This window comes from Rhinopithecus bieti, unplaced genomic scaffold (assembly GCF_001698545.2).
Source record: "Rhinopithecus bieti isolate Rb0 unplaced genomic scaffold, ASM169854v2 scaffold_7681, whole genome shotgun sequence".
Taxonomy (NCBI): domain Eukaryota; kingdom Metazoa; phylum Chordata; class Mammalia; order Primates; family Cercopithecidae; genus Rhinopithecus; species Rhinopithecus bieti.
Genome location: NW_016806571.1, coordinates 4,397,703 through 4,416,526, shown reverse-complemented (window position 1 = coordinate 4,416,526; position 18,824 = coordinate 4,397,703). Strand labels below are relative to the sequence as shown.

At 50.9% G+C, this 18,824-nt stretch overlaps 1 pseudogene; it reads left to right on the top strand.

Annotated features, from left to right (window-relative positions):
- Positions 1-14,072: 14,072 nt before the first annotated feature.
- LOC108532775 (60S ribosomal protein L37 pseudogene) lies at positions 14,073-14,366 on the top strand (annotated as a pseudogene).
- The last annotated feature ends 4,458 nt before the right edge of the window (positions 14,367-18,824 follow it).

The window sequence follows — 18,824 nt, the reverse complement described above, 5'->3', positions numbered from 1 at the left end:
CGCCTCCTCCCGCCAGCCCTCCCGCCCAGCCAAATAAGGACTGGGGAGACGCGCCGAGGAGGGAGGAGGGGGGCTGGCGGAGGGGACGGGAGGGGCGGCCGCGGGAGAGCCCGGGCAGGACAGAGAGAGAGAAAGAGAGAGAGCGAGCGAGCCCGGGAGACAGAAAACTAGACAGCGAAACGCTGATAACTACGGAGAATGGGAGAAAGGCAGTGTAGGACTGAGGGAAGGGGGCTGTGTGACAGAGGAGGAGATAAAATCAGAGGTGTACTCAGACAGAAAACGAAGAGAGGCGGGCAGAAAAATACAGAGCAAAAGATGGAAACAGAGAGAGCAACAGACTGAGACAGAGAGGCCTGGATTGCTGGAGATAAACTAATGACACAGAAATAGACAGGAAAGCAAGGAAGGCAGAGCGAGCCCCTCCCCACCCCACCCTCCACCCTCATCACAGCATGTTGCAGCCAGGAGGGACTTGGGGCCTCGCTGTCCTGCCCTTATCCTATGGATGAGGAAACGGAGGCCCAGAGAGGTCAAATGACACGCATGGACACCCAGTCATTTCGTGACAGCACTGGGACTCAGCCAAGCGTTCCTTCCTCCCAGTCCACACTCCTTCCTCCCTTGGGCCATACTCTGGCTGTCTTGGAAGAAGGCAGGCCCCAGCTGTGGACCTGGGCACACATGAGCTGACACCCAAGGGAAAGCCCTGTTCTCAGGCAATATGTGCCTTCCCAGGTCAGCACAGTTCTTGGAACTGGCTGACAAGGCACAGGCTGAGAGTCTAGGCCTCCTGCTTTGCTCCTAGGGGCTTCCAGGCTGTCCCGGCTCCCATGGTTCCTGTCCTGCACTCGTGCACAAGGCTGGGCTTAGGCTGAGCTGCCGGATATAGCACCTGCCACCCCCTTAGGGCATCCCAGCAGAACCGGGATCTAGCTGGAATCGAGCAGGTGGGGCCCAGAGCAGGAGGCTCACTGGCAGACTGGGGGGACTGGGGCAGGAGAAGGAGTCCCTATGTCTCAGTTTCTTCATTTGTCAATATGGTGGCTATGGTGGTGAGGTGGGAAGGGCAGTGGAAACTCAGGCATTACTGACCCTCTCAGAGCCTTGTTTCCTTATCACTTCAACGAGGTGTCGTAGCAGATGATCCCATAGGCCTTGCCCAGCTCCAAACAACTCCAGACTTGGATGGGCTGAGTGAGCAGAATGATTGGAATGCAAATCTCAGTGCCAAGGAGGGTTAAAAAGTCCTTCACAGGACCCTGGCATGGGCCACGCAGAGAGACGAGGTAGAGACACCAAGGCCCCTGACTGAGAGCAGACTCAGGAGGCAGTCAGCCAGAAGCCGGAGCACTATCTACCCACAGGCTGGGCTGACCTGTCACTGCTGGACACTACACTCCTCCAATGACACCCCAGAAGTGCCACCAACACCTTCATTCCTTCAACAAGTATTTATTAAGCATCTGTTGTGTGTCAGGCATTCATCATTTCTAGCTCTTACCACAATCCTGAAAGGTAGGTGTGGTCATGCCTATTTTATAGATGGGGAAACTGAGGCTAAAGGCAACATAGAGAATCGGCAAAGTTCACTCAGCTGGGAAGAGGCTTCAGTCTGTCTGCCTCTTAAACCCATGCTCTTTGCTATGACTCCTTGAGTCTCTTTTTTTTTCCCCAATTTTTAAAGTGGAATAGATAATAACATTAGCTCTACCCACATCTTGAACCATTTGTTTTGAGAGATCAAAGAAGAACACACATGTGCAAATCAGATGATATGAGGCTCTCTAATGACTTCAGAGCCTGATAGGAGGGTCCTACATTTATAGAACCGTGTTCCCCCTCCCCCTTCAAAGGAAGATCTTTGTTTCTTTGCAGGCACAGACTTTCTGGTCTTGCCCTCTGACCAGGAACTCAGCCTATTGCAGTCTTTTTCTCTTTGCATCTTCTGGCTCCCTGGATGAAAAGTACTGCCGTTCCCAGCTTCTCAGAGGTGAAGGTACAGGTTAGGTTCTATGCATTTCTGATGTATGGGCTCCTGACAACAATCACCCCAGCAGCCAGTTCCTCCAAAGCCTGTCTAGATGAGTAAGAGGGTTGCTAGACCAGGTTTTCAAGGTGAAAAGGCTGTGTCCAGGTTCTGCTTGCTGTGACTGCCAGGCCAGACAGCTGTACCGATGAAAGGTGATATTATGAGTGAAAGAGCTTTGGAAAAGGGAAAAAGCTGACTTTAGGGGCAGGGCATGTATTATTAATCATGATGAAGCTTTTTCTCACAGCACTTCAATACTGAAAGGACCTTTAGAGATCATCTAGCCCAACCTTCTCGTGTTACATATGAGGAAACTGAGGCCCAGAGAGTAGGAAGAGTGTTGTCCAAGGTCACACGGTGAGTGGGGGGTGGGACTAGGATTCATGTCCCAAGGCTGGCACTTTCTTGTTGCACCTATTATGTATGGGACCAGGGCACCTGTCAGTTGGGAGGTCCTGAAACCCAGAGGGCAGCCTGGGTTTCCTTCTTCCTGCTCCTCCTCTCTCCTTCTCTTGGGGAGAAGGTTTTGGGGTAGGAGCCATGTTGGTACCAGTCTAGGTTTCTGAGTAGCCCCTGGGACTTGTAAGCAACCTGGGTCAGATTATGCCAAAGACATATCAGCTTATCCCATTTCCTCCCATCCTGGGCTCCTCAGACCTGCCTGTGCCTGCCCAGTGTCAACCTGTCTCTGCCATCTCTTTGCTCTGGCATTGAAGGCCAGTTGTTCCTTCTCCTTGGCGCTTGTTGTACATCCGTCAATGGAGGGGTCTGGACCAGGAAATGTCTACCCTCCCTTCATTTATAGCATCCCATGACCTTCCTGGACTCTGTTTCTCTAGTTCTCCCAATAATCAGACAAAAAGAGGAAATAGCACTACTTTTAAGATTCTAGTTTGTGAGGAAAGGGACATAGAGTTAGGTAGGATAAATTGAACAGAGTATGTCATTAGTTACTATATTTTATTATATACTAACATCATACTCAATTATTAACCAGCTTTATCTTCCAGTCCATTCCTCTCTAAGTTCTAAACACATCCAAGTACTTCCATGCTTCACATGGCTCATGCGGCTCCCGTAGCCTGGGATGCTAGTGCCTGCTTGCCTTCCCCATCTTCTGTCTGTTGAACTCCTATTCAGGCTCCAAGACACAGCTTAAAGACCACTCCCTCCATGAAGCATTTCCCAGTTTCCTCTGATCAGAACCACGGGCTCCTTTTGTGCTTCTGCAGCACCCTGTCTAAGCATCAACTCAGCAGGTATTCCTCCTGCCTAGAAGATTAGCTGTCCTTTCATATCCGTCTTCCCCGCTGGCTCATTATCTTCTCCAGGGTAGAGGAAACCCTTCTCACTCATGCTACTCTCCCCGCAGTGCTTTGCACCTTAGAGCTGCTCCACATGTTTCCTTGAGTGACTCACTCAAATGAAGGCTTTAAGGAACTCTATACCTGAGTTAGAGACCATCAGTATCAGAGGGAGAGGGGCACAGATGGCTGAGTCTGCAGGCAGAAAAACCCTGGCAATCTGCTTCTGTGGCTCTCTGAAGAGAGGTAGTTCTAAAGCTGCAACAAGCTCTGTCTAGCTTAGGAGAGGAGGATAAAGACAGATGTGAGTGTCCCAAGGCCCAAGGAAGCATATGGGAGACAGCGTTGAACTAGGAGTCCAGAGGCTGGAGTTTGCTCCCAGTGCCGTCATCAACTACCACCAACTAGTTGGGAGGACTCAGGATACTCACGTGGCCTCTATGTGTCTCAGTTTCCTTTTCTACAAGACAAAAACGTTGGCTGTATCCAAAGGTCCCTTCCTGCTCTGACATTCTGAGATGTTAATGAGAGCCCTGGCCATTTGACCAGCAGTGGTCATTGTACAGTGACCAATAATGTGGCCTGAAGGATGAGAGGCCCAAAGACCTCCCTGTCCATTGCTTTCCCACCCCCTGTATTGGCAGTTTGGCTGGAGGATGGGGGCAGGATCAATGAGGTAGGACCCTGAGTCAGACAAGCTGAAGTTCAGATCCTGACTCCATCAGTTTCCAGACCAGATCCTCACGTGAAATTCAAGTTCGTTCTGTTTAGAGCAGACCATAAGCTCCTGTAGGGCAGGGGTAGGGTCTTACTCATGTCTGTAACCCACAGCTCCTAGCACAACAGCTGACACAGAGAAGGTGTTTGTAAACACCCCTCTATTTTTTCCAGTTGGCCTGGTGGGCTCAGGTGGGTTGGTAGGGCCTGGGGCCCACGGTTGGTGTAGGAGGCAGGGTCCAGAACCATCTTGATATCAAGCCAGGGACAGGCCTGAGAAGGGGGAGAGAAGCCCAGAAGCTGCTGCAGAAAGCCAGGGAAGGCATTGCTGACACTGAGCGCTGCACCAAGGATCATGGCCTCTGACTGCAGGTGGATCAGATTTAGGGTGCTTTGGGTATGATTGGGGTGTTTCTTGGTGTATCTCTGTAGGGAGAGAAGTCAGCGGATTAGCCTGGCTTTACAGAGCATAACTGGTCCCAGTGCAGCCAGCTTCCGTTTGTCAAGATACACTATTTGTTTAACATCTCAAGCCCAAATCAAACACAAAAGGCAACTGTTAACAAAGAGAGGCTCTGTGGGCTGTGGCGGAGAGCACACGGGGCTGGGAGGCTGGACATCTGGCCCTGTTCTTAGCCCTGCCTAGTCATGCCATGGGATGGGGAGAAAGGGTTCTCACCTGGGAATGAGGAGTCAAATTCAAAGATCTGTGAGGTCAGCCCCAGGCTGGGACTGGGTTTGGCTCTCCTACTAGTGAGAATGAGGAACAGCAGGACTTTGTGGAGTTGCTGCGGGGTCAGGCTTGCTCCTGCTCACAGCAGCCATCGACAGCATGAAGTCGTAGCCCTTATTCCACTGTCCGCATCCCCCATGTGTGACAAACCCGTGCCCCTAGAGCGGCCTCCTAAGTGGCCTCCGTTTCTCTGAGCCTGTGATGAGCATCCTTGTGTGTGCGTGCTTAAGGATCTGCAGGGAGTTGTTCAGCGGCCACAGTGCTTATGCCCACTGAACTGGCCCCCAGTGCCACAGCAAACATATGGCAGAGACAGGTTGACACTGGGCAGGTGCAGGCATGTCACGAAATACTGCCGGGCTGTCCTTGGCATGGCTGTCTTGGTTTTCATTCTCCCCAGCAGTGCACAAGATTGCCCGCTCTGTCCTCACCGGCACTGGGATGATTCACTTTTCTGACTTTACCATTCGTGTGCCTCTCTCCCCACTTTCTACTCATCTCCCTGTCTTCCCCCTTTTCCTTTCCTCTTCAATGCCTTCCCCTCTCCACACTTGGGGCAGGGGCTGGGACAGACCCAGCCGTTATTGAGGTTTCAGGAGGGCCAGCAGGTGATATAGAGCCAGTCCTGGGAGGAAACCAGTCCTTTTTCTCCAGCCTGGCGTGTGTGTGTGTGTGTGTGTGTGTGTGTGTGTGTGTGTGTGGGGCTGTGTGTGGTGTGTGGCTGTGAGTCTGTGAATTTCAGCTTCAGTCCTTGTCTCTTCTTCTCCCTTCTGTCTCCTGGCCCTTTGCATTTCCCCCTCCACGCCCAGTCTTCTCTGTATTTGGCCAAGGATCACAGAGTAATTAAAGCTGGAGAAAAGCGTAGAATGCCCAGTGCCCGTGAGGAAACTGAAGTCTGGCAAGGGGAGTGAACACCTCCAGGCCTCACGTCTATGCTACTTCCTAACCGAATACCACAAGATAAGTTCCCTAAATTTACCCTCTTCCCACTGCAAGAATTAAGTCCCTTAAGCCTGTCCTCTGCAGAGGTTCTGGAGCGGCCATAGCCTGTATTTCCTGACAAACACATTGTTGCTAAGGAAGAAAGTGAGCCCGGAGATCGTGTCAACAGCCTCACAAATCTTGAAATCCTTCTGTGCAGGTTTATGGTTTCTGAGAAGCAAGCAGAGGCAGCCTGTTCTCAGCACCGAATGCAATAATTACAAGAACAGTTGCAATGATTAATCAGCCCATGCGTATTGAGTGGTGCCCGTGAGCATGCACGGGTGTGTGTGTGTGTGTGTGTCTCAGGGCAGGGGAGAGGGCAGTAGAGGCGACTGCTAATGGTGAGCAGGCTGCAGGTGTCCTTCCCTCAGTGGACGAGCTCGGACAGCCACAATGGTGCTCCTTGGGTAGTGTCATGTTCTGCTAGGGCTATAGTTGTTTCTGCCAAGGTAGGAATCTTGACACCTGTGGCCCCTGCTGCTGGACTCTGGACCAGCATGATGGGAAGAAGGAATTGACAAACAGAAGCAGGTTCCAGGCCTGTCAACCAGATTAACAAGGGGCCTCACCAGCATGATGTACATGGCACAAAGGAGAGGCCTTGGGATGTTCAGCCAGAAGAAAAGATGCAGGGGACATGACAGCTATCACCTGAGGGGGGATTGGCTTTGCTCTGTGTAGCCCAGAAGGGGCCAATGATCTGTGGGGATGATGCGACAGGGAAAGAGCTTTCAGTTCAACATAAGATGAAACATTCTCCATGCCCCCGAAGAAGGAGTGAACTTTCCAGGATGGTGATGAGCACTTGGTCACCAGAGGTATGCAAGCACAGTCTGGGTGGCTTGAGGCTATTTTAGAAGGATCCTAGGAACTAGCAGAGTGCCTGGCACATGGCAGGTCTGCAAGGATTGCCTTTTGACTTGACTTGAATATTTTGAGTTTGGGGCTGGACTAGATGCCCTGTGTGGATCCGTCGGGCTCAGTTTAACATTTATGGAGCAGTCTGTCTATGCCAGACTCTTTACCCCTCCCATCTAGAAATGTTGTATTCCCTGGCTCCAGGCCTCAGGAAGGGATGCATCTGGAGTTCTTGCATAGCCTCCACAGCAGTGCTTTCTCCCAGCTCTCCAACCCAAGCCAGAAGCCCACCCACATACACCGTACACCCTGTTACCTGCAGAGGGAGGTCCATCATGCACAGGTTGGAGTGAGGGCCTGGAGGCCCCGGACTCCAGCAAGGGAAATGGGCCTCTGGCAGGCTAATTACTGGGAACTGATTCTACTAAGCAGATAGCTCGCTCTAGGCAAAGCAATTACATCTAATCAGCCCCTTGCAGCGGTCCAAAGGAATAGCCGTTTGAGCCAGACACATGTGTAAGTAGGAGCATCAGAGCAGCCTGAGGTCCAGGCCTGGGCAGGCTGGTCTGAGGCCAGGGGTTGCTCAGAAAGCAGTTCCCTGGCCCCTTCCACAGGCTTCCCAGATCTCAGAGCAGAGTGCACTGTAGAAACAGTACCCAAAGGGGACTCAAAGACCTGGGTTGAGGCTTGGCTCTGCCACAAAGGAGCTGAATTTCACTGAGGAGAGCACTTCTCTATTCTGAGCCTCAGTTTCCCTATCTGTCAAACAAATAGGATGGACTAGAGAAGATCCATTCTAATCTTGAAACTCTGGTCTATTCAGCTCAGCTGGCTTGAATTCTGATTTCAGGTTAAAGTGAGCTGACCAGCTAGATAAAAACCTGTTTGAAATCCCCAAACATACAACACACACGCTATAGGATCTAATTATTCAGACTGTGTTTAAAAAAAAACTCAAATAACACATTTTTTAAATAAAAATACAGATGTCCTGGTAGTATTCTTCTTCTTCTCTAGAAATTTTATGAAATGTGTGTTCCCCCAAAAAAGGCTATGATATTTTGGACCACGATTTAGTGGCTTTGGAGTCCCAGATTCGTTAAGGAAGTTGGGTGGGTCATGTCAGAGTGTTAACAAACGGGAAAGGGGGTCCCTGGAAATGACGGGTGATGAGCAAGATGGAAAGAGACAAGGTGTGGGCCACGATGACATCTGTTCTATCCACACTGCTTCACATGGCATTCTCCTTTTCCAGAGGAAGAACTCCCTGGAAGATTTTCTGAATGCTGTCCCTCCCCATGCTGAAGGAGGATTTTAAACAGAAGTTCTGGAACTCTGGATCAGTACCAAACAACTGATGTGAACCAAACTCACGAGATGGGCAGCCCAGTGGAAAGGACCAGAAGGCAAGAGGCCTCTGCGGTGACCTTGGGCAGGCCACGGCCCTTCTCTGAGTCTCAGTTTCCCCTCTATAAGTGAGAAAATGGAGAGAGCAATGTCTGCATAGCCCACCTCACACAGGGGTGGGGAGACTGCCAGTGAGGTGTGAATATGAAACTAAGATATTATTTTATTAAAAGGTGAGAATGTTATTAATAGCTGGACTTCAGGTCTCCCTCTCCAACCTCGCCCTTCTCTCTGTTTTGATGGTCATGACTGTAGCTTTGAGAGCCGGCTGGCCTTGCTGGAGCAGACTGTGGGAAATACCTGACTTTCAACTTTTCCTGGCCTTGGTGATCTCAGATGCCTGGTGCCGATGTAATTAGACGAAAGCCTCAGTCTGTCTTCAAAGAAGAGCCCTGGTGCTGATGGCAACCATTGGCCTTGCTGAGCCACACACAACCTTTGGGTGTTATTTAGTGGGGGTGGGGCAGGGGGCAAGAAGCAACCTTGATTCAGAGACTGGAGTTGGGGAGAGCTGATTCTCTTGGATCAGGCCCAAAGGAGAAGAAAAGGAAGGAGGCAGAATGTGGCGGCTGGAGCACAGAGGCAGGCCCAGGTTTTCCTGCTCTTCCACACCCGACACTGACCATTCACCGAGAAAGAGGCTGTAAACAAGAAGCCACTTTATTCCCCATCTTTTTCAGAGTGTGATGGGAGAGAAGGCTCGACTGGATGCTTGCTGGAAAGCCTCAAGGGTTGGCCAAAGAAACCCGCACTGCCACTTGCAGGCAGTTGGGGGACATGAAGGTGCTTGGGCAGGGGTATGACGTGATGAGCTCCTGGCTTCGTTGGCTCTGCCTGGCCTGGGTTCCTCGGTTGGTCCTCCATGCCATGCACCATTCGCCCACCTGGCCTCTCCGGCCACATGCCTTATTGCTCCCCTAGGGCTCCTTGGACCTGCCATTCTGTATTCTTTGCAGTTCCTCCAAATATACCAGCCTCTTTCTTGCCTTTATGCCAGAAATACACATCACAACAGGTACATGTGTGAATGCACTTAGTGCTCCCAACTGCCCTAGCAATGGTAGCATTCCCAGTTGACAGATGAGGAAACTGAAGCTTCCAGCAAAGCAACTTGTCTAAGTTTTCATAATTAAATAGACAACATGGCCAGGCTCGGTGGCTCATGCCTTTAATCCCAGCACTTTGGGAGGTCGAGGCAGGCAGATGACTTGAGGTCAGGAGTTTGAGACCAGCCTAGCCAACATGGTGAAACCCTGTCTCTACTAAAGAAAACACAAAAATTAGCCGGATATGGTGGCAGGCACCTGTAATCTCAGCTACTTGGGAGGCTGAGGCACCAGAATTGCTTGAACCTGGGAGGTGGAGGTTGCAGTGAGCCAAGATAGCGCCATGGCACTCCAGCCTGGGAGACAGAGCAAGACTCAGTCTCAAATAAATATATAAATAAACAAATAAACAAACAAACAAACAAACAGATGACAGATCCAGGACTGAAACCCAGATCGCTCTGACTCCAAAGTGTATGCTTTGCCATCTGTGCCACACTCCCTCATCAGAAAAGGGTGGGGGCCAGAGCTATCAATGACAGGGAGTAAAACAGAAGGTGCTGGCAACACTGAGCCTGGCACACAGTGAGAGCTTAGGAAAATACCAGTCACATGCATGAATGAGTAGCTCAGAGAGGAAGGCCGTTAGGAGGGTCAGGACCCAGCACCTGGGTTCACCCAGGAGGAACCGATGCTTGACTTGGAATAGGAAGTATGTAGAGCTGTGGATGACGCCAAGTGACTTGAGCTTCCAAAGGTACTGGAAGGGAAGACTGCCAGTGAATGTGCTAGTGACCCATGCAAGGTGGAGATGAAGGAGAGGAAGAGCTGTCCATGGCCCAACCTGACATCCAGCCCAAGCAGGGACTCATAAGAGTCCCCATATCTGTGCACAAGTTAAATGATGCCTTTGAGGCTTTGAGCCTGGTGCCTGGAGAAGATCCATGTCTCCAGGGCACCCAGTGATTTGAAGGGACAGGGACCATCCAACCACATGGACAAGGTTGGTCACGGTGTTGGGTCACCATGGGGAGGCCTGGGGGTACTCAGGCCCTGAGCTTCACAGATCTCAGATGATCCAGAGATGATGCCCTCCAGTGATCCATGGAAACTACAGCATGTCAGGGAGATGGAGATCGGCTGGGAGGCAGTGCTCAGGCAGAAGGGCACGGTGCCGGTGCCTTCGGGAGATGGAAAAAGTGATGTCGTTAAGGAACAATGTGGGCCAAAGGAATGAGCTGTAACTTGCTGGACCCAAAAGAACAATTGGGAAAGCGGCTGTCAGAGGCCCATGGGTGTCTGATGATGGCCTGACACTGCCCTGGGGGAGGGATCAAGACCCAGCCCAGGGGCTGGAAGGTAATCACCCCATAGGTTGCGTGGTCCCTTTCTGTCCCCTAACACCATGCCAAGCAAACCTGGTCTATTAATAAATATTTGATGAATTGAGTTAAGGCAGGACTCCTGGCCAAAGAACTGTGCCCTGCTTTCCCAGAGGAGATCTAAGGAGGCAGCACAAGGCTGAGGAAGGAGCCCAAACTCTGGAGTCAGCATCTCTGGGTGGGGTCTGTCCCCACCCCTTTTCCTTAAAGTGGGGTTCCTGGCCCCAACTGCCTCAGGATGATGGCAAGATTAAGGGAGATAAGGGAAGCTGTAGTCCTTATAGTAGGACTGGCATGCCGCAGCCCCCGTTCCCTCTTTTCTTGATAAGGGTTGGCAACCAACCCATGCCAGAGCCCAAGAAGGAAGCTAGCCTGAGGCTTAGGTGATCTGCTTGGGTGAAAGGGACTGCCGAGGGAGAATCCTGACACCCATGGCCCCAGCTGCTGGACTCTGGACCAGCATGCTGGGAGGAAGGAATTGACAAACAGAAGCAAGTTCCAGGCCTGTCAACTAGATTAACGAGGGGCTCACTAGCATCTAGCCTGGGGTTGGGGGGTGGGCTATGGAAGGACTGAGTTGATGAGAGGCAGGCAAGAGCCTTAGCAGGACTCAGAAGTCTAGAATCTTGAAATGAGCACCAAAGGGAACTTGCATGTGGTGCAGGAGGTCATCCGGGCTAAATTCCCGTTTAACAGGTGACAGAACAGAGGCCCAGAGCGGGGAAGGGCCAAGGGCTAACATGATGATGGCACCAACACTTGATTGAGCTCAAAATCCATTGCTGACTTTCCTAATAAGAAAAACTGAGGCCTAGCAAAGGGATAATGGCATTCCAGGCAAAGGCCAGGGCAGCCGATACTCGTGTTGACCTTGGGAATCTGGAGGAACTGGAACCTGCTTTTTTGTTGTAGCCAAAATTTGTGGGAACCCGATTAGCCCTGGGTGAGGGCACCAGCTCTCCTTGTGCTACCCTGGGGAGTCCAGCCTTCTGCAAAGGGGAATTCTCTCTTGGGATTTTCGGGCCAAGAAGTTACTGAGTCCGATGGGTGGGGACCACAGGTGGCCACACCGAGGCCTCTGTTCACCTACCAATGCTGACCTTAGAAATACATTATCATATTTGCCCCAAAACTCAGCAGTTGTAAGAGCATAGCAAGTGCAAATGTGGCCCCACAGCCACCCCCATTTTTCCAAGGAGGAAAGGTCACTCCAAGTTTCTTCCAGACAGTAGATGGGGAAGGTGGGATTCCCGGCGAGTTCTCCACAACACACTGCTGTCTGTGTATCTTCCCCCTCTCTCTGCTTATACCTCAGAGTCTCCCTCAGAGCTTATTGTCCTCTCTCAGCTGCCAGGCCAGGTCCCCCAACTTCAACTGTGAATTCTGCTTCTCATCTTCTGTGTCTGAGCCCTTTTGCTCTTGGGTTGGACAAACAACTCTTGGGAAGAGGGATAGAAAGGGAAGCCCCAGGCCTCTGTACAGAGGAAAACTGAGGCACGGAGCTGACCTGAGTAGAGACCAGGTTCCAGGCATCCCTGTCCTCAGGTCCAATAAAAGAGGCCTAGAGCTTCAGGGACAGGCCGAGGCCAAAAAACGCAGATTTGTTTTCTTAAGCTCCCAGCTGGGGCTGAGAACACCAAATCCTCTTTGAATAAAACAGAAAAGGGATTTTAAAAAAATCAAGACATTAACCTTCTGAAACTGGATCCCCCCGCCCCCATATAGAGATTAACTTCTTTCCTAAGCATTTTTTTTTTATTTCTATAAACATCTTAATGCATGTCGACATCATGGCCATCCTGGATTACGGATGGATGGAGAGACAGATGACCTCATCTCAGCCACATTATGTGTGTGCACGCACACACACACACATACACACACACACAGGGACCTGTGCACACACCTGGAGCAGTAGGAAGAATGGCGGAAAAGAAGCTAAAGAGCTGGCTTTATTTCCAGTTCTGCCACTGAACCCTGGACCTCAGTTTCCTCATCTGTAAAAAGGGTAATTGGACCTGCCAATTTCTAAGATTCCTTCTCAGCTCACTCTCTGGATGTGCTCTGGCTGTGTGGGCCAGTTCCTCTTGCTTACTTCCTTCTCCTCCTCCCCTCCTGCTCCTCCAGCTTCTCAAGGATGCTGCCTGTTTCTCCCAGAAGCTCCCTGACAGCCTTCAGGCCTGGGACACCCAACTCTTTGGGAGGGTGGGAGGAAGCACGCACTCCAGCTTTAAGTGGGCCAGGGCTTCTTTTCTGGTTATTTCAGCTCTGCTATAAAGGCAACGCCACATGTAAAGCACCCAGTGAGCTGCTTGAGCACACTGTAGGTGCCTCCCAAAGTCCATTCTTTTCCTTCTGCCTCCCTCTTTTTAGTTCACCTGGACCACAATCCCCACCTGAGGTGAGGTGAAGCCACATCGGATTTTATAGTTTCAGATTCCTTCAGCCTTAAGTAACATGGCTCTGATCCAAACCCCCCAATTATTTCTATTGCTTTCAGGAGGAAGACCTGGATCCTTGAAATTGCCTACAAGACCCTTGTGGCTCTGGCTCCTGCCTACCTCTCCAGCCCAGCTTCAGGTCCTCTGTCCTGCCCTGCCCTAACCCTGGGCTTCTGGAGCCTTCTTTCAGTACCCAAACCCTCCATAATCCTTCCATCTTAGCCCCAACGTGGACCCTTCTTCCTCCAGGCTTGCCCCTCTTCCCATCTACTTACTTCTGCTCCTCTGATGGTCCCATCCCCAGGAAGTCCCCCATGACCCCAGAGAGGATTACACCACATATATTTCCCCAGCTCTCACTCTCTTCTCCAGTGATAAAACACCATTATAATGGAAAGATCAGTTGCATCTTAAGAACCGGGTATCTGCCTCCCCGACTAGATCTCAGGCTCTAGGAGGGTACGGGCAGGTCACTATGCTTGCTTTCTTCAACACTGCCGCCCCAGCACTTGTTCAATGTCGGGTTCTTGGTACATATTTGTTGAGTAAATAAATGAATGTCATTTAAAATTGCTCTCTTTAAACATATCTGAAACTGGGCTCAGCATCTTCCATGAAGTCCACATATAAAATCCCCTAAAATAGCTTCACTCTTTTCTAGGTAGATATCTGACCTTCCCCAAAAGTCTCTCTTTTCCCTCCTGACTTCTTAAATTCTTAAAACCTCAAGTTTCTCTTTAAACCCATCTCTGATTTGCCAGTATCATCACCCCATCAGGCATCAGAGTTCTTGTGCACATTTCCAGTTTCTTCCACCTTCTTCTGATAAGCCCAATCATTTTCACACCTTGATTGTGTTTTGGTTTTTGAGGCTGCAGCCAGCTGCAGTTATTCTCAACCCTTGATGGCATGGAAGAGGAGGGTAGCTGTGGGGTATCCCTGACTCAGCTATAACCAGGAGAGAGATGCTGATGTCCTCACTGGTCCTGGACCTCTGCCAGAGGTGGAGCTAGAGGTTATGGCAGGAGCAGAGGTTATGGGAATCCGTATTTGACTCTCATTTTGGCCAATATACCTTAAAGTATACTCATTGCACAAGGATTCCTCGAAATGTTCTGCAAAACAATGAATCCTGTGCCCATTCTCTGGTCTCGGCCACAGAAGCAAGATGATGAAGGGAACATCATTGTTTGGAAAGCATTGCAATGAGACACACATGTTGTGCTGCCATTGTGGCTCTAAGGCCTACCACCTTCAGAAGTCGACCTGTGGCAAATGTGGCTAACCCGCCAAGTGCAAGAGAAAGTATAACTGGAGTGCCAAGGCTAAAAGATGAAATACCACCGGGACTGGTCGAATGAGGCACCTAAAAATTGTATACCGCAGATTCAGGCATGGGTTCTGTGAAGGAACAACACCTCAACCCAAGAGGGCAGCTGTTGCAGCACCCAGTTCATCTTAAGAATTTCAACAATTAGTCTGGTCTAACAATTCAATATTCAAATATTCTGGTCTAACAATAAAAAATAAAGAAAAAAGAATCCTGTGCCCAAATACACTTGGAGAACTCAGTACCACCCACTTAGTTCTTAATTGCAAGAAACGGAAGCCGACTTTCCTAATTTAAGCTTAAAAAGGATTTATTCTAAAGATCTTGGGTAGCTTATAGAATCTCTTGTAGGGTCAGAAAAATCAAGGTCAGAGGCAAAGTAGCCAGGAACAACACCCAAAGTCACATTGTATGATGGACCCCAGGAAGACCCTACTGCTGCATAGACACCTTAGCTTGTGCCACTAGCTCCATCTACCCTGGGTGCTGCCTCTAGGACCACCTATATCCCCGCCACCACAGCTGCTGCCACCTCCCTCACCACTACACAATGGGCTCTGCATAGTCTCACTTTTCTGCATCATGAGTTTTGGATTCAAAGCCTGGGGAAAATACATGTGACTGGTGGAGGGAGGTCACGTGCCTCCCACCTAGCTGCAAGAGAGGCTGGGACGATGTGGATCGGCTTCATAGAGCTTCTGTTCTGGGTGCAGCTTCTTACTCAAAACATGAGGCAAATCCTCAAACATGGGAAGGGAGAGCAGATGCTGGGTGGCCTGAAAGAATGACAAATATTCTCTATACTGTGGCCCCTGAACACCTCCCTGGAGTTCTATGCAACACTCTAGGACAAAGTTTCTCAGTTTCAGCACTATTGACATTTGGGCCTGGATACTTCTTTATTATGGGATGTCCTGTGCATTATAGGATGTTTAGCAGCATCCAGGCCTTTACCCATTAGATTCCAGTAGTACCCACCCAGTTGTGACAACTAAAAATGTCTAAATACATTGACAAGTGTCCCCTGCGGGACCAATTCACCCCTGCTTGAGAACCACTGTCTAGAAGATCTGAAGGAAATTTGTAGTACATTGGGAATGAGGACTGGTCTGGCCTGATTTCCCAAATTTATTTGACCATGGAAAAACTTTTTTCTCTAACACAGGAAATGCTGGGCTGGTCAATGGGGAGCCGGCCGTAGGAGTGTCTTAATCCATTTTTCCTTGCTTTAAAGAGAATACCTGAAACTGAGTAATTTATAAAGAAAAAGAATTTATGATTTTATTTTTTATTTTTTTGAGATGGAGTCTTGCTCTCTCACCCAGCCTGGAGTGAGGTAGTGCAATCTTGGCTCACTGCAGCCTCTGTCTCCCGGGTTGAAGCCATTCTCCCTGCCTCAGCCTCCCGAATAGCTGGGATTATAGGCGCCCACCATCACACCTGGCTAATTTTTGTATTTTTAGTAGAGACGGGGTTTCATCATATTGGGCAGGCTTGTTTTGAACTGCTGACCTCAGGTGATCCACCTGTCTCGGCCTCCCAAAGTGCTGGGATCACAGGTGTGAGCCACTGTGCCAGGCTAAGAAAAGGAATTTATTTCTTAAGCTATGGAGGCTAAGAAGTCCAAGGCTAAGGGGCTACTGAGGGTCTTCTTGCTGGTGGTGACTCTGTACAGAATCCCTGGGTGGTACAAGGCATCACAGGGTGAGGGGCTGACCGTACTGGCTCAGATCTCTCTTCTTCTTATAAAGCCACCAGTCCCACTCCCATGATAGCCCATTAATCCACTAACCCATTAATCTATTAATCCATAAATGGATTAGTCCATTCATGAGGGCAGAGCCCTCATGACCTAATCACCTCTTAAAGGCCCCACTTCTCAATACTGCCACACTGGAGATTCAGTTTCAACATAAGTTTCAGAGGAGGGAAACATTCAAACCATAGCAAGCAGTTTCATGGGAGTGGGAGGTTGCACAGGCCAAATGGCACCCCAGATCTTCCTGTCATCACCTTCCCCACTTGCCCACCTCTCTGAATGGGCTGGGGTCTCCCTGAGGCCAGTTTTGTGGAGGCCCAGGCTCTGGGCAGTTGGTGATGATTCTAGGAAACATTCTCAGGGTCCAAGGGAGGAGCCCAGAGAATGCCACTCAGTGTGTTAAGTCGGTCTTCTCTCCTTTGCTGTGAACCTGCCCTGCAGGCACAGGTACCACCCCAACCACCAGGAACACTGCCTTGGGAGCAAGCAGCAGCCTGTGGCTACCCACTGCGGCCTCCTGTGACCCGCCTGCATGGCTTGACAAAGACCCCACAAGACTCAGGCTCCAGCCCAGCTGGTCTCCATCTGCAGGCCCAGCCTCTCAGGCTGTCCTTCCCACAGGTTCCAGGTCAAGGCCCTTATTGCTACCCAAGGAATGCTCTGGATGCAGGGTCAAACGTGTCAACCCCAACCCAGGAAAAAGCCCTACCACTGTGATGCAGGATGAGGAGTCACAGGCTCCTAAAGTGTGGGCCCCAGCCACCTGGCCTGGCCTTTGGGGAGGAGCTGTTGGCGTTGCTGCTTCTAGGCTGGAGTGACACAGCATGGGGATGTGTGTGTCACTGGCACACTCAGCTGTCCTTTCCAGGGACTTCTGTGAGTTGGCAGTGTCCCCACATGGATGGCCCAGCTCCCTCCTGCAGCTTTTTTTTTTTTTTTGAGATGGAGTCTTGCTCTGTTGCCCAGGTTGGAGTGCAGTGGTGTGATCTCAGCTCACTGCAATGTCTGCCTCCCCCGCTCAAGTGATTCCCCTGCCTCAGCCTCCCAAGTAGCTGGGATTACTGGCGTGCACCACCACACCAGACTAATTTTTGTATTTTTAATAGAGACAGGGTTTCATCACATTGGCCAGGCTGGTCTTGAACTCCTGACGTCAGGTGATCTGCCCACCTCGGCCTCCCAAAGTGCTGGGATTAAAGGTGTGGACTACCATGCCTGGCCACAGCTTCATCTTTGAAACTCCCCCTTGCAGTGCCTTCCCGTGACCTTGGCTGTTAACCTTGGGAAACTGGTACAGTGGAAACAGGATGGTGCCAGGCTTAGACAAACCTGTGTTGGATCTACCTTGGACATGTCACCTTCTCTCCGAACTTTAATTTCACTATCTATGTAGATTGATTAAAAGTGATTTTCCTTTCCTTCATTCTGTATTTTAGGTACTGACTGATGGCTTCTGGGTCATAGAAGCGAGGCTCCCTGAAGCTTCTCTGAAAATTCATGGCGCCCATGCTCTGGGCCCCAGGGCGCATCTTCATGGGGCAGGGGAGACAACTGGAGTGAAACAAAAAGGCTGGAAAATGCTTTGGATCCCAACCAGCCAGAGGATGTGCCAGTGGAAAATTCCTGCCGTGCGTCAGAGGCCCACCTGGCCCGGGGGACAGCCAGCCAGACGCACAGGCCCCAGAGCGTGTTTAGACAGCGCTTTCCTGCCTCGGCCAGAGCTCAGCCTGGCCCTCACCAACGCTCATCCTGGGAAAGTAGGGTGGGCCAGGTCCTCACCTAGGCTCAGGAAAGCTTCTGCAACTCCGTATCTGGAGCAGGGTCTTCGGGACAGCGGCATGAACTTTGATAGAAAAGACGGGCAGTAGGAGCCCCAGGTCTGCCCTGAACCCGTCTCTGGGACCCAGGAGTAACCGTGTCCTCTCCGTGGACCTCAGGCTCCTCATCTATGCAACACCTGGGGTGGACAAGGACATCTAAGGAGACTTCACCAGCCCCACCCTTCTGCTCGTGCAGATCCACAATCTCTAAGGGATCCCACATCTGCCTCTGGAGAGGCCAAGTCTCCTTTCCTGGGCAGAACCAGGGGGCAACTCTCAGAAGCTGCCCTCTGAGACTTAAGCTCAGCCTCCGAGGAAGGTAGCCCAGCGGCTATCTGTAACCGGGACACATGCCTTTAAGAGTGTTCTCAGCACCCACCAAGGTTCGCCAGTGCGGGGGTAATGTATCTGGGAGGAGAAAAAGATAACCCTGAGCTCCGGGATATAGGATTTTTTCAACACTGTAAGGGGAAGGCCTTGAATCTAGAAATGCCCCAGGGACCAGACCGCATGCTCTAATGTGGTCTGTACAGGTTACTGGGCCCACTACGGCCGTATGGAGTGGCCCTAAGACTTTACACAGACCCCGTACTCACAGCTCCAGCCATCTAGGGGGTCTTGTGCCAGGCTAAGGCAGCCTGGGGGGTGGGGCATGGGCATTCCAAGCCCTCATAAGGGTTGAACATGTTGGCCAAGGAGGGTCTGAAGGTTCCCCTCTCTTTGGAGTTTGATTGGCCCTATCTGGGATAATGGTCAATTCACCAGGGCAATCTCACCTGGGAGGTCCCTTAGTTGATGCTACCTGGCCTACTAGACTACCCGTCCCCACCCCACCTCTTCTTAGCTCAGGTTCCCACAGCGAGAACCACTCTCAATGCCTGTTACCCTGTTACCACCCCATTTAATACCAAGAGGACATGACCAACCTTCCAGGGCCACCCCAGCTTCCAAACTCTGCCCCCTGCCCCCCATCCCTCGACCCTGACATCCCCAACCCATCTCTGTACAGAC